Genomic DNA, 17,273 nt, shown 5'->3' with positions numbered 1-17,273 from the left:
TTTTCCCGTGACTGGCACGCGTCAGTCACTACCGGCCTGTCGCGTAAATGACATGCAAATGACGCCTAAGTTGGACAGTCCCTTAAGGCTCTGCTCTGATGTCTGACCCCCGGGTCAATGACCCTCACCTCCCCCAGACACCTGGGCCAGGTCCGCATTCCGGGGGGGGGGGGGGGGGGAAGAGGGGTGGGAGGGGGGGGGGGGGGAGGGTTGAGAAGGAAACACTCCCCAGGCATCGCCAAGTCTCTGCTCACTCTCAGATGGTGTCGCCGCATCACTGACTCACACTCTCACACACACACACGGGCACACATAAGGTTTAAAGGGATATGGGCCAAGTATGGATAAATGGAACTAATTTAGATGGGGCATCTTGATCTGCATGGACAAGCTGAGATGAAGGGTCTATTTACATGCTATAAGATTATGACACATTGTAGAAAGAGTGCAATTGCTCTGGAGATGATCCAGGGGTGATTTACGAAGATGTTGGCAGGGCTGGAATTTTTTTTTTCATTTTTGAAGAAAGGTTTGATAACTGGGATTGTATTCTCTGCAGAAAATATTTAGTTGAGGTGAATAATATTATGATAATAGGACCTGTTTTGCTTAACAAAGAGTGTAGGAAGGAACTGCAGATGCTGGTTTAAACTGAACATAGACACAAAAAGCTGGAATAACTCAGCAGGACAGGCAGCGCCTCTGGAGAGAAAGAATGGGCGATGTTCCGGGTCGAGACCTTCAGACTGAAGAGGTTGAAAACCAGCCATAAAACACAATGACTGGGAGTGTGTTATCCAACTAAGGGCAGAAATTAGAATCATGTGTTCATCTTTATTGACGTGACACCATAATAAATATTACAGAAATTTTTTTTTTAATGAAGTGGCACGTTGGCGCAGCGGTAGAGTTGCTGCCTTACAGCACCACAGACGCAGATTTGATCCTGATTAGGGTGCTGTCTGTACAGAATTTGTCCATTCTTCCTATGACCACATGGGTTTTCTCTGGGTATTCCGGTTTATCCTACATCTGAAAGAAGTGCAGGTTTGTAGATTAATTGGCTTCTGTAAATTGTCCCTGGCATGTAGGACGGATCTGGTGTAAGGTAGATTGCTGGTCGGTGTGAATTTGGTGGACCGAAGGGCCTGTTTCCATATATATGTTTTACATATATATCTTAATTTCATTGAACCAGATACGATTGAATATGTGGCATTATTTTTGTCTTGTTTCTATAGTCAAAGGTACTTATGAAACTGGATAGGTATGGCATCAGAGGGGTTGGATTTGATAGGGTGAGAAGCTATTTAAGAAAGGCAACAATTTGTAGAAATAGGTGAACATAAATCAACTTACTTGAACATAACTTGTGGAGTACATCAAGGGTCTGTGTTAGGTCCAAAGCTTTTCATAATATACATTCACGACATATGCAGAGTATCAAATATACTGAAATTGATTATATTTGCCGATGATACTAATATTTTTTGTTCCGGTGACAATTTGAAGCAGCTTTTGGAGGTCATCACATCAGAAATGAATATATTAAAACAGTGGTTTGATGTCAACAAATTGTCTCTAAATTTAAGCAAAACAAAGATTATGCTATTTGGAAAAACATAAAACAAACCCTCAAGTACAATTGATAATAGATCAGGTGATTTTGAGGGATATTTTTTTATGCTGATTGTATTGGGAAGGGTGATTATAGGGTGATGGGTTGTATATATGACTAAGAGATACTGTATAGTACATGAGGGTTTTTTTCTTTTTCTTTTTCTTTCTCTTTTTTTTGTAAGACTTTGTAAATACTTGATTAGTGTATAAATGTAAATAATTTGGTGTACATATGGAAATAGGTGTTTATAGCTGCTAAATTTGTATAAGAATTATAAGCAGTAAGCAATAAGGGATGGGAATTAATAAGCTTTGGCATCTCCCTGCTCCTTTTCGGACACATACGATTCATTTATTTATAAATGTTGTTTATGACACTTTATAAATATTCTTGTTTTTTGTTTTTTTTGTTTTTTGTGTGCTGTTTCACACTTGCTTTTTATTTTTTATTCTGTCCGAAATAAAGAATTAAATAAACAAATAAATAAATATATAGAGCCTGGCTCTACTGTGGAATGTAATTAGGAATGTAATTTAGCCTAACTGTATTCATACCTAATCCAATTTAAAGCATAAATGTTGCATTCAAGTGTAAGTTAAAAGACTCGCTACAGCATGCACCAGATTGCACAATATCAAGCTGAAAAATGCAAAAGCTCCCTACCGTGGGAGGGGGGACACCCGCCTCCTCCTACCTCGGTCTACCCTACCACCTCGGTTGCTACACTCCCTCGCAATTTCTCACTCTCAACTGTCACCCAATGTTGGCAGCCCTGGATATTATAACGTCATTTAAAAGACATTGGAACAGTAAATGAATAGAAAAGATTTAGAGGGATGTGTGCCAAATGCAGGCAAACGATTCTCACTTAAATGGGCATCTGGGTCAGCATAGACAAGTTGGCTCAAGTAACCTGATTTTGTGCTGTAAAGGGTATGTCCCACTTGGGCGTCATTTGCGCGACATGCAAGGTAGCGCGTGAAGATTGTGTGAATCCCAAAATCCTGGGGCGCCGCGAACGACAGCGCATCACTGCCTACATCACTATGCACCATGCACGCGCAATGCACGCCATGCGCTCATCACGTGTGCTTCGTGCGTCGTGACGCGTAAATGATGTCGCGTAAATGACACCCAAGTGGGACAGGCCCCTATCATTCTATGACTCAAACTGTTGGGTAGAGCTTTACAGGCCTCCGATTCCTCTGATACAGAAGCTTAAATTACAATAAAGAAGTCCAGTACCCTGCGAGTTATTTTCAGTATTAACTGGATCAGTCATAAATGCGATGCATTACATTTCCATTAACTTTCTTAACTTTTATTTTTAAATAATATTATTATTCATAGACTGCAAAATTCTAATTTACAGCACAAAAGTAAAATGCTGAATATATTTATTCACTGGATAGGAACTAATTTATCATGCAGTGTAAAGAAGTTGACCCATTTAACAGCATTAATTTTAAATTTGTTTATGTTGTTCCAAAGCAGAATGTTGTCCCAGATTCAATTTTGAGATTAACGGTGATAATAATATAAATAAATTGGACTTCACAAATGCCTTACCGATTTAATGTTAGATTCCAGAACTTCAGGTAATTCACTTCCTCTATCTGTATCACAACAGACCATTTCAGTTAAAGGTTTTTTCTCACCTCCCAAATACATGCAGGCTTGTAGGTTAATTGGCCTGTACTAATTGCCCCATGCATGTAAGGAGTGGATGAGAAAGTGGGATACGGGTATGTGAACGGATGACCGATGGCTGGCATGGACGTGGTGGGCCTGTTTTCATGCTGTGCCTCTAAAACTAAAACTAAATCAGCTGCCTGAGACTTTGCCTCCATTTTATTTATCTCCAACAGCACAGCCTGATCTGCTGGGCATGTCCCAGAATCCTGCATGTTCCTTTGGTTATATTCTCAAATATAAACTGCACTCACTTCATAGATATTCTCTCTCTACTCATCCCAGATTAACCCATCTCCTCTGTTACTGCTATCACACTGGCTTCAACCTGTCAGTAATATTCAATTTATCCTTTCGTCCCTTGTCCAACCCATCACTTTCTCTGCAAAACTAATTATTTGCCTATTTCTGATAGAGAGTCTTTGATCTGAAACATTAACTCCACAGATGCCGCCTGACCGGCTGGATATATCCAGTAATTTTTGTTTTTACTCAACACTGAGGTTGTTTTTTTTTGTGCCAGAATAACTGTTCTGGGTAGGTATAAAAGGATCAGAGACAACTTTGTTCAAAACTTCGCAGAAATTTTGTTCCATGAGGCGGTGGTGCAGCGGTAGTGTCGCTGCCTTATATCGCCAGAAACCATGGGTTGATCCTGACTACGTGTGCTTGTGTTTGAACGGTCTCCCCATGAAATACATAGGTTTTTCCGGGATCTCCAATTTACTCCCACACTCCAAAGACGTACAGGTTTGTAGGTGAATTGGCTGGTTATAATTGTAGTTGATTTGCTATGTATAATTGTAGGTGATTGGTTTGGTATGATTGTAAATTGACCCTGGTATATGTAGGATAGTGTTAGTGTGCAGGAATCACTGGTCAGTGCGGACTTGGTGTGCTAAAGGTTCTGTTTCCGCACATATCTCCAAACTAAACTAAACTAAACTATATTAAACCTAAATGAAGGTGTAGAGGGCAGATTTTTCACACAGAGGATGGTGGTGCCAGGGGTGGAGGTGGCAGCACGCACTGTCAACTGGGACAACTTCAGATCTCTCCAGCCTGCCCCCATCCCTCCACCCTCGCACAATGCCAACTTTGCCCTCCTCAACACCAGGTTGCTCAACAACAAAGCCCTTGACCTCCACGAACTAATCCTTGACAACACTCTGGACTTCCTTCTGCTCACTGAAACCTGGCAACAACCCAATGTCTTCTTCTCCCTCAATCAAGCATCCCCACCTGGATTTAATTACATCTCCAAACCCCGCCCCTCCTGCCATGGAGGTGGCCTCGCTGTTATTTTCAACCAGAACATTCGGATCACTGAACTCGCCCTCCCCCCAGTAGCATCATTTGAATTCCTCGCCTTCAAAGCCCTTTCCTCCATGACAGTCATCCTCATTTACCGGCCACCTAAACCAAACCCCTCCTTCCTATCTGACTTCACTGAACTCCTCTCACTTGCCTCATCCCTCTCCCCACGTCTGCTGCTATTTGGTGACTTAAATATTCATATGGACTCCCCCACCTGCAAGCTCGCATCTGAATTCGCCTTTTTACTTAACAACTTCTTTCTCACTCAGCACGTCACCTTTCCCACCCATGACAAAGGTCACATCCTTGACCTGGTCTGCTCCACAAATCAACCGGTACTCGACCTCCATCCATGCCTCTTCCCCCTCTCTGATCATAAGCTTGTACGGTTCACCATCCCTTCTCCGACACCTCGCCCCCGCTTCCTCAGAGAAATCACCTTCCGTAATCTAAAATCCATCGATCCCCCACCATCTCTCTGATCTGCTCTCCACCACTCTCCCCCTGGCCGCAACCCATATCTCACCTGATGATCTCACAAACCATCTCAACTCCACCTTGTCTAACTCCCTCAACACTCTGGCCCCCCTCAAAATAAGAACCGTAACTTTCAACACATCTTCACCCTGGTACACACCTGCACTTCGTAAGCTCAAACAGACTGGTCGTCGACTTGAACGACTCACAAATAAATAATCTCTCACAGTCCACCATGAAGCTTACAAACTCCACCTCACTGCCTACAAAGATGCCCTCATTACTGCAAAATCTGTCTACCTCGCCTCCATATTCACCGACCCCTGCCTAAACCACAGAACCCTCTTCTCCACAGTGGGCAACCTCCTCAAGCCTCGAGCCAACACTCTCCCTACCTCTACTCCGGATCTCTGCAACTCATTCCTCCACTTTTTCGCTGATAAAATCAGCACCATCTATCAATCTTTATCCCCTGTACCCGACACCCTAGCATCTACTCCACCACCTACCAAGGCCCCTCCTTTCAACATCTCCACTGACCTCCTTACGCCTCCTCCACACTGCTTCCTCTCTCAGTTTGACCTGGTCACCCCTACTGAAATCTCCAAACTCATCAGCTCTTCCAAACCCACTACCTGCTCCCTCGACCCTCTCCGCACTCCCCTGTTGAAGTCCTGCCCCTCCCCGTTCTCTGCCCCAACCTCACTAATCTCTTCAACTCCTCATCGTCCCAAGGAATTGTCCCCTCCACTTTCAAAACTGCTGCTGTCAAACCAATCTTAAAGACACCTGGTCTTGATCCATCCTCTCTCATTAACTACCGCCCAATCTCAAACCTCCCCTTTCTTTCAAAAACCCTGGAGCGTATCGTTGCGTCACAACTTCATTCCCACCTCCTTGAGTATAACCTATTCGAACCCCTCCAATCTGGCTTTCGCCCCCTCCATAGCACAGAAACTGCTCTCCTCAATGTCCTCAATGACCTCCTCACCTCTGCTGACACTGGTTCCCTCAACATCCTCATCCTCCTCGACCTGAATGCAGCCTTCGATACAGTGAACCATAACATCCTGCTGACCAGACTTGGGGACCTTGGCATTGAAGGTTCTGCACTCAGCTGGCTCTGTTCCTACCTTTCCAACAGATCCCACTTCATCTCTCTCCACAACCACACCTCTGCTACAGCCACAGTCACTCAAGGCGTTCCCCAAGGCTCCGTACTTGGCCCCCTCCTCTTCATCATCTACATCCTCCCCCTTGGTCAGATACTCCGCCACTTCAACCTGGACTTCCACTGTTACGCCGATGACACCCAGATCTACCTTGGCACCAAATCCCCCCACAACATCCCCCTCTCCCATATCAACTCCTGTTTGTCAGCTATAAAAACCTGGATGCAACATAACTTCCTCAAACTCAACAGCGATTAAACAGAATTCCTCCTCATAGGCTCCAAATCCACACTCAGCAAAATCAATAACCCCACTCTCACCATCGGCGGCACCACTGTCTCCCCATCTCCCCAGGCCCGCAACCTTGGCGTGATCTTTGATTCCACCCTCTCCCTTGAGCCTCACATCCACTATGTCATTAAAACCACCTTCTTTCACCTCCGCAACATCGCCAAACTCAGACCCTCTCTCACACCTCCCTGCTGCTGAAAGACTCATCCATGCCTTCATCTCCTCCCGACTGGCCTACTGCAACTCACTTCTCCTTGGCATCAGCTCCACCTACATCAGCCGACTCCAACATGTCCAGAACGCAGCCGCCTGACTCATTACCCACACCAAATCCTGGCATCACATCACTCCAGTCCTCAAACAACTTCACTGGCTTCCCATCTCCCACCGGATCACCTACAAAATCCTGGTCCTCACCTACAAAGCCCTCCACCATCTGGCCCCCCCATATCTCACTGACCTCCACTCCCCCTACCAACCCTCACGGTCCCTCAGATCCACATCAGCCGGTTTCCTCTCCATCCACAAATCCAACCTCCGCAGTTTTGGGGACAGAGCCTTCTCCATGGCAGCTCCCAGGCTCTGGAACTCCCTCCCCCAACTGATCCGCAATTCCGTGTCCCTCACCATTTTCCAGTCCCGCCTCAAGACCCATCTCTTCACCTCTGCCTATCCTTAGCCCCACATCCCCTTCCCTTTTCATCTGTGCTTGAATTGCCTCATATTGTGTTTTGAATTGAATTCTGTCTTTAATTTGTGTACTATTCATGTCTCTACTATTTATTTCATTCCGCTTATATGTTTTTTCCCCTACTTGCTAAATTTTTGTAAGGTGTCCTTGAGACTCTTGAAAGGTGCCCATAAATAAAATTTATTATTATTAATATTATAGTGGCATTTAAGAGGCTTTTAGATCGGCACATGGATATGCAGGGCATTGAAGGAGTTTAGTTTCCGTGGCGTACTGTTCTATTTTCAAAAAGATCTGCAAGATTCAGAATATGTTATAGGTAAAGCACAGGTCATGTTTCCTGATTGATGTTCTTGACCCGAAATGCCTGTCGTCCCTCTCCCTTATCATATGCTGCCTGACCTGCTGAGTTCCAGATATTTGTGGTTTGCTCCGTATTATAGCATCTGCAGTCACTTGTGTCCCTCGATCACGTTTTTAAGTTTAATTTAATTTCTTACTTATCCAGGGATAAATGATTGTTGTTGATATATTTATGGTATTTTAATTCCCCAATACAGACTACACTTTAACAAATGACAATAATGAGGTTAATACTGAAATAATGGTATCTCCCTTTAAAGATCTGCTGTTGACTTTTTCTTTTTGTGGGCTTTCAAAGTAAACTTATGGATGGTAATTGATCCTTTTACCTGCTGGTAGTTCCATACTCAGGAGTCTGCTGCAGTAGATTAACCTCTGTGCACTAGCACATGCAAACACAGCAGAAACCATGGTGTGACTGCACAATAACTGTCTTTCAGCAGACAGCTTTCTGCTCAAGAGACAGATTAGACTAAAATAGACTGGGTGGATCGTACTGCAACCGTATCACACGATGTCCACTGAATGGTATTGATATGAGATTTAAGTATGTCCAATCTGTCCATCACATCTCTTTTCCTCTGCAGGTTTTGCTAAGTAAGGCAACTTTATTCTGTAAAGTAAGCTACTAGAATTTTGCATGTTATTTCCATTGCAATTTCTTCCTCCCTGAACCCCAATGAGAAGTTATGACTTAGTTATCATTTCTTCTTTTCTCCTTACTACTGAGCAGTAATTGTAATTATTATGTTAAACCTGATCTTCAAATTCAGTTCAGTACCAAACTAAATAGTGAGTGTAGCCATTGGGGCACAGGAAGATGTAGCTGCCATTTTAATGTGCTGCATGATCATTTCCAGAAGTGATTAATTAGCCACCGTTAAGAAAATAGTAAAATGTTAAGCATCAATTTGCTAACGTGGCAAGGCAATGGTCATCTCCTGAAGTTATTTTTTTTGCTCTGCTTCCTCTCAATTCATCATAGAGTTCGAACATGCAACTTTCTTGTGTAGTACAGTAAACGCTCATTATTACAGAACTGTTTATGATGGATTTCAGTTATAGCAGACAGACCTTCCAACTTTTACCGCCAGGCTGCGCTGCCGACGCAACCTCCAGCCCACACCATGTTCCAGGCCACTTCCAGGCTGCTCCTGCCGCCACTACCGCCACTGCCAACCCGTACCTGCATTTTGGCTGCCCTTGGGCCATGACCTATGACGTCCTTGCCTCTACCCCGACCGCCAACAGGCTGGGGCCGTCAACACCTGGATGCCAGTCCTAGTTCCAGACCGAGAGTCTGAAAAAGGGTCTTGACCCAAAACGTCACCTATTCATGATTTCCAGAGATGTTGTCTTACCCGCTGAGTCACCAGCACATTGTGTCCTACTGTGTATTAATGAGGATCTGGTTCTTTGTTTCTACTACTTATACAAAGATGATCCCTCACCTGGTTAGAGCGAACAATCAGCAATGACGAACACCACCCCCTCCGCCCACCCCCCACTCCTCCCAAGATTTGTTATAATGAGGGTTTACTCTATGTAATAGTTTTATTTTCTGTTCAACCAACTGTTTCTTGATAAGTATTTCAACTATGTTCACACTGTTCCCAGCCTATGCTCATTCTCTCTTCTGTCTTGTTGTCAATTAGAACAATGGTATGAATTTATATTCGTCCACTTTTGGAAGGGCATGTTAAACATACATATATTGGACACAAGCACATTTTCCTGAATATACTCAAAAAGTTTGAACTCCATAGTGAAGCCGTAAGAGGTTTTTTTTCCAAAATGATTGAATGTTGAAATACGCCTACCAGTATAAAGCTTGAAAGACACAGTCCCCGAATTTAACAGAGGGTCAATGTTCCGGCTCAGCTGCTTTTAACTGCCAGACCACATGAACATTTGGCAGAGTTATCCACGTTACAACCAAGGGTTACAACGTTGTCCCCATTCAAATAACGAGAGGGAGGCCCTGCTTCAATGGCTATCCCACCCCCCCCCCCCCCCCCCCCCCCCCCCCCCCCCCCGCCTCAGTTACTCCTATGTAATTTGTTTATGTGTGATGCATTATTGGTAAGGGAACAGTTGGGAAATGGGAGATAACAAGATATGATTACCATATGATGAGCGTTTGACGGCACTGGGCTTGTACACGCTGGTTTAGAAGGATGAGGGGGCATCTCATTGAAACTTACTGAATAGTGAAAGGCTTGGATAGAGTGGATGTGGAGAAGATATTTTCACTAGTGGGAGAGTCCAGATCATAGCTTCAGAATTAAAGGATGTTATTTTAGGAAGGATTTGAGGAGGAATTTCATAAGACAGAAGGTGGTGAATCTGTGGAATTCTTTGCCACTGAAGGCTGTGGTGGCCAAGTCAATTAATATTTTTAAGGCGGAGATAGATTCTTAATTAGTACATGTGTCAAGGGTTATGGGGAGAAGTCAGGAGAATGGGGTGAGGAGGGATAGATCAGCCATGATTGAATGGAGGAGTAGATGAGCCGAATGGCCTAATTCTTTTCCTATCACATGACCTTATGAGTACAGGGGCAGCATGTTCCTGTTAGAGGGAAGGGTAAGACTGGCAAGTATCAGGACCCCAAGTTGATAAGTGGTGTAGAGGCTCTGGTCAGGAAAATGAAAGAGGCATGAGTCGGATATAGCATAGTCAGGATTAAGCAAATCTCTCGGCAAGGTGTAGGAAGGCACTTTAGGCAATCAGGTGAGCAAAACGTGGGATTTGATAAGGATCTGGCAGGTAAGGTAAAGGAAAATGCTGAGAGATTCTAAAGACCTTTTAAAGATCAGTATGGCCATCTTTAAATAGAATCACGAGATGGGTGAGATAATAAATAAATATTTTTCATCTGTTTTCACTGAGATGATCATGGAAGCTCTGGCATATGTTGTGACATCTTAGGCAATAAATGAATTGCCAAAGAGGAGATATTGGCAGTTTTAAAGCGCATTAAGGTGGATAATTCTCCAGGGTTGGACCAAATACATCCTCGGAACTTGTGGGAAGAAACCGGAGAGGAATTTACAGAGATAATTTGCATTATCTTTAGCCGTATGTGAAGTTCTGTAGACTGAAGGGTGGCTACTGATGCATCATTATTTCAGAAATTCCTATGATCAGTAAGGAGGAATTAGTAAGGAGCAATCCGATTAGGATAGAGTGGATGATAAAGGCGAAAGTTTTATTGTAAGAATGGCAAATGTTCTGTTGTGCATTGATGTTAGTTGTTCTTGTCTGAGTTTAAATTTCACAGATTAGGGTCAGTTTGGGATGAACAGACGTTAATCTTTGAAGCGTGATAAATTCACTTAACCTCACCACCCATTAACCCATCCAAGGTTTCCATGCGGTTCCCGGAGGTTGCAGGTGGTTGCCGGAGGTTGCAGGTAGTGGAAGCAGGTAGGGGAAGCAGGTAGGGAGACTGACAAAATCCTCCAGGAACCGCATCCCTACCTGCTTCCCCTACCTGCTTCCACTACCTGCAATCTCCGGCTACCACCTGCAACCACCGGGAACCGCACGGAAACCTTGGGTGGGGCTCAAAGTCTCCAGAGGTTTCCGTTCAGGTTTCCTAAGTGGGACAGGGAAATTACTCCACCCATGTACCAACCACCCCCCCCCCCCCCCCCCCCCCCACCCCACTGACCTATCACTTGCCAGGTTTTGTCCTGCCCCCACCTCTCTTTTGCACCCTTCTCCACCCTCCACCACGTATTCCAATCACTTCTGGATGAAAGGGTCTCGACCTGAAAAATGGCCTGTCCATTCACTCAATGGATGCTACCTCAACCTTTGAGCTCCTCCAGCATTGTGTTTTGCTCAAGACTCCAGCTTCTGCGGTTCCTCGTGGAGACAGGTAGGAGAAAAGTGGAGACTGGAAGTGAATGTTGTCGTAAGACTCAAAGTTTGGATAAGATGACACAGACACGGAGAATTCTTCAAGAAGACGAAAAGCCTTTATTTGCAAACAATTTTGGCTTGGAACATTCAGAGACACCACGGCCTGGTCGCTCTCTAATTGTTCTCCGATTCATAAAACCAGACAGCTTTTTATTACAGTTTTAGCCTTATCTCCGGCTACTTTGGCATGCATGCTTCTGTAACTTTAATCTCTCACTATGTCCTTGCCCTTTAACTTTAATCTTTGAGCTACCATGGTGTTCTAGCTAAAGCAAAAAATAAAAAATAAGAAGCAACTTGTTTTTGTGCCTTGATGTCTGATCACATAAAAATAGCTGACATCTGCGAGCTTTAATAAATGTTTTAAGCATATTGGTTTATATGTTTACACACAAAGATACAAATGGTGAAGAAAGTAAAAGTAAGAAGTAACCTTTCTAATCTTCTATATTACTTCTATATAGTCTTCTATAATGTACAACTGGAGTATCTACCCCACCGTATCTGGGCTTCACAATAAGAATAGGAGGTGGTCTTTTAGTGATCAGCTGTCCTTTTAAGAACAGTTTATATATGTCTGAAACACTCAGCAGCTCAGATATTGTTTTAGGGTGATGACCATCAGAGGTGACAGCTTAGAGATATATAACATGTTTTAAAACCAGCACAGAGACAGGGAAAGGGGGGAAAGGACAGGAAAGAATGGAAGTGTATTTCAGCAATAGGGTCTTTAATCACTTTGCTTCATACCTAAATAGAGTGCCTGCAGATAGATACAAAATGCTGGTGTAACTCAGCAAGTCAGGCAGCATCTCTGGACAAAAGGAATAGGTGATGTTTCTTCAGTCTTCAGACCCAAAACGTCACCTCTTCCTCTTCTCCAGAGATGCTGCCTCACCCACTGAGTTATTTCAGCATTTTGTACTTATCTTCGGTGTAAACCAGCATCTGCAGTTCCTTCCAACACAAGAGTGCCTGCAGTATCCTTTGGCAGAACACAATTAGGTATAAACAGATTTTATAAAGGGAGCTACCAGGTGCCGTTTCAAACGTTGACGTGCATATTTCTGTAGCAATCTTTATCAATCTGGCAATCTACACACAGAACAGCATCTGCACACCACATGACGAGTGTGTTGTCAGACAAAGTGCAATCCAATTCCCTTGTAGGCTTGTATTTTTTAAGAGAATAACCAAAGTAATTCAAGTGAATGCTTGGTTAAATCCCATAAATACTAAGATGAATTCATTAAGATTGTAAACTGTAAATACTGGTGCAGCTGGGAGACCTTAAGATAATTATTGTTATGAATAATTTATCAGGGGGTTTGTCTGCATTGGTGGCTTTTTACCAGTAATGAGAGCCACAGCTGAGGCGATTGCAGGGTTTAAGTAATTATGAATGAACGGATTGATTTACATAATCAGATTTCCATGAAGGGATCACTGTCAAAGGCCAAATCGTTGATGTAGAAGATTGAAACTTTTTTGTGTAGGAAGGAACTGCAGATGCTGGTTTAAACCGAAGATAGACACATAATGCTGGAGTAACTCGGCAGGACAGGAAGCATCTCTGGGGAGAAGGAATGTGTGACGTTTCAGGTCGAGACCCTTCTTCAGACTAGAGTAGGGAAAAGGAAAATAGAGATAGAGACGGTGATGTAGAGAGATATAGAACAAATGAATGAAGGAGATGCAAAAAAGTTACAACGATAAAGGAAACAGGCCATTGTTTGCTGGGTGAGAACGAGAAGCTGGTGCGACCTGGGTGGGGGAGGGTTGGAAAGAGAGGGGATGTAGGGGTTACTTGAAGTTAGAGAAATCAAATTCATACCACTGGGCTGTAAGCTGCCCAAATGAAATATAAGATGCTGTTCCTCCAAACCTTTCTAATTTGCGTTAAGCCTCACTCTGACAATGAAGAAGGCCTCGGACAAAGGCCAGTGTGGGAATGGAAAGAGGAATTAAAGTGTTTGGCAACCAGATGATCAGGTAGGTCCAGATGGACTGAGCCATTTCCCTTTGGATATACCTACAATTAGTTTTTATTTGTGCTGCAAATGCTGCCAAATGCCAGGAGTTTGGATTCAATTGGGAAACATACATAGATATAGAAACATAGAAAATAGGTGCAGGAGGAGGCCATTTGTCCCTTCAAGCCAGCACCGCCATTCATTGTGATCATGGCTGATTGTCCCCTATCAATAACCTGTGCCAGCCTTCTCCCCATATCCCTTGACTCCACTAGCCCCTAGAGCTATAGAAACATAGAAGTGTCTGTGCCCACCACTGCCATGCACTCTAATCCCATACTTACCCAGTGAGGATTGTTTGTAGACTGCTAGTCTATAAGACATCTATTATCCACATCAGGCCTTGAATAGTAGCAGGGACTCACAGTATTCATTAAATATTTAGTGTGCCTCACAACATTTGTATTCATTCTACTCCTTCATGTGATTCATATCACATAACTTTCTCTCCATGTCAATTTTTTTGTTACACATGGCATGTAGGTATGAGGGGCAAACACCAAACCACCTTGTGGCTACCTAGCATTTCTTCAAATGAGATTTCTGGTGGGAAGAGAATCATGGTCAAAGATTTTATCTGTAACTAGCACTAAAATACGGTAATATTATTCTGCACTCTGGTATTTTTCTTCTTGTATTACCTATGTACTTGTGTGATGGCTTTGATTGTACTCGTGTATAGTATGATTTGACTGGGTAGCACAAGGTTTACAAGAATCATTGCTCGCCAAATTTTGAAAATAATATTGCCATACAGGTTAAATGGTAACCTTTAAATTAATTGCAGTAGGCTCCTCAGAAATGGCAGAAGGCATGCCAAATTTTAATATGTGTTCTTCCAGGAAGAGGCAGAGTCCACTGAATATGCTGCAGAACCCTATTCCAGGAAGTCCACTATTCAAAACTCCTGGTTAAGAATGCCAGTCAGTGCTGTGTAGCATACAGTTGCCTTCCGGGACATCAATCTGAAGAGGGGTCTCGTCCTGTAAAGTCACCCATTTCTTCTCTCCAGAGATGCTGCCTATCCCGCTGAGTTATTCCAGAATTTTGTATCTATCTTCGATTTAAATCAGCATCTCCAGTTCTTTCCTACACATACTGTAACCTTCCGTTCCTCTTCAACCAGTCCGCTGCCTCACTAATGGGTTTGGTAAAAGCAACTCTAATTGTCTGTAGATTAAGCATTGAGCTTGAGATGATGTGGAGGGTACAGCATTAACCTCTCTTGTCATCACACACTTCAACTTGAAATCAGTGTCAGTCTTTCATTTGTCAATGCATCCCTTGTTTTGAAGAGTAGGAAATGTATTGGACAACAACTTGCTATACACAGTCTGTACCACCCTGCTGGCAATGCTGAGCTGGGGCCCTACCAGGAAACAAAACAGCAATACAGATGGTGGAAACAGTGACCCACCAATGGATCATTGATAATCAAAGACATGTAGAAACAATGGCAAAACATATACATATCTAAATATAAGCACTTCAATTAAAAACATTTTCCTGAGGTAACTTCCGAAAAATGTTAATAATAAATAAAGTATAATAAAAGCAACATTTATTGTCTCTTAACATCTCAATAAAGATCAGCACCCCCATTCAAACAAACATGGCTGGTATGAAGATAAGGGGCCAGATACAAAGTGCATACTGAACCAATGACGAGGGAATGCTATCAATGGTAACGTGCTATGAGGTAATGGATCATAATTCCAATTCTGAATCCTTGGAATCTGTGTAAACCAGATCTCAAAGCTGATTTTGTCTGTCAGTTGTTTTTTTTTTCTCAAGGACTGGGAAATGTAAATGAGCCAAGATTAAAGTAGAGTCTGTATTATTTCAGTATCTGCCAGTCTCTTTAAATATTTATTTGGCCCATCCACCGCCTAGAATTGGGAAGTGTTCCTTCACTATATCCTGCCCCTGCTATATATAGAAGTGGAAGAGAAGCTGAAGAGTAGTGTGTACAGTTCTGGATGCATCACTACAGGGAGAATGAGGTAGCAGAACAAAGAGTGCTAAAGATATTCATCAGTATATTAAAAGTAGAGATTGGATAGGCTGGGTTTATTGCCACTGGGGTGTAGGAGGTTGACAGTTGGCTTTATAGATTTGTACAGGCTGATAAGAACATGGGTATGAGTGATAATCAGAATCTTTATTCCTAGGTTGGAGAGTCTTAAAATCAGAGGGCATAAATTTAAGATGGGAGGGAAAACATTTAGGGGTGGTCTGATGGGCAGGTTTTTCACACAGAGTGTGGTGGTCATTTGAAAACTGCTGCCAGAGGAGATGGCAGAAGCTGGTACAATTACATTTAAAAGACAATTGGACGAATACATAGATGTGAAAGAAGTAAAGGGATACATCCTAATGTGAGCAAATTGAATTAGCACAGATAGACAACATGGCTGATACAGATGAGATGAACCTGAGGTCTTTTTTAAGTTATGTATATCCCGTGACTCAATGATTATGGTCAGCTTCAAGATTCAATGTTTTATCCAGCCCTTGCACAATCATTAATGGTAGGTAATATTTACCTCTTTCCTTTCATAAGAAAGCTGGATGTATGTTGTGCCATTTTGTTTTTCAAAAAATGTGAAATTGGACCAGAGAACTCAAATCAAATCAAATCAAATCAACCTTTATTGTCATCTTGCAAAGCAACAGTTGCACAGTGCAAAATGAGAAGACGTTTCCCAGGGAATACCGGAGCATCGCACATGAAACTTAAAACATTTCACACATAATAACAATAAAAAACAATCCAGTCCCTGATGAAACAGTATAAATAGTTAAAAGCAGGTAAAACAGCAACATTAAAATACAGTAAAACCAATCATTAAAATGTCCAGGGCAGCTGATTTGAGTGGCCAGTGCCAGAGTTATTAAAATGTCAGTTCAAAGCCGCAGAATCAGGTGACTGTGAGTACAGAGTTACTGTTTAGCAGCCTCACAGCCTGTGGCAGGAAGCTGTTTAGCAGTCTTGTAGTCCGGGCTTTGATGCTACGGTATCTCTTGCCTGATGGCAGGAGATCCAGGTATGTGTGGAGGGGGTGCAGTTTGTCCTTAGCTATTCTCAGAGCTTTTTTCAGGCAGCGGCTCTGGAACAGTTCTTGTACCAAGGGTAGGGAGATGCCAATGATCCTCTCTGCTCCCCTCACTACCCTCTGCAGAGCCTTCCTGTCTGAGCAGTTGCAGTTGGAGTACCACGTGTTTATGCAGTACGTGAGTACAGACTCCACCATGCCCCTGTAGAAAGTCCTGAGGGTGTTGGTGGGGAGTGAGGCCTGTTTGAGTTTCCTCAGGAAGTGCAGTCGCTGATGGGCCCATTTGACAATCCCAGTGTTGTTCCTGGACCAGGTGAGTGTCTGTAATTTGCACTCCGAGGAACTTAATACTCTCCACTCTCTCCACTGTGGTGCCACTGATGTTGAGGGGTGTGTGTTTTGGCTGCACCCTCCTGAAGTCGACAACCATCTCCTTTGTTTTGTCGACATTTAATGCTAGATTGTTGTTGCCGCACCAGTCCACTAGTTGTTTTACTTCCTCCCTGTACATTGATTCATCATCTCCGCTGATGAGTCCCACCACTGTTGTGTCATCCGCAAATTTTATGATCTTATTGTCCCTGAATCTGGCATCACAGTCATGTGTGAGCAGTGTGAACAACAGTGGGC

This window comes from Leucoraja erinacea, chromosome 9 (genome assembly GCF_028641065.1).
Source record: "Leucoraja erinacea ecotype New England chromosome 9, Leri_hhj_1, whole genome shotgun sequence".
Lineage (NCBI taxonomy): Eukaryota > Metazoa > Chordata > Chondrichthyes > Rajiformes > Rajidae > Leucoraja > Leucoraja erinaceus.
Note: the sequence above shows the minus strand (reverse complement) of the source record.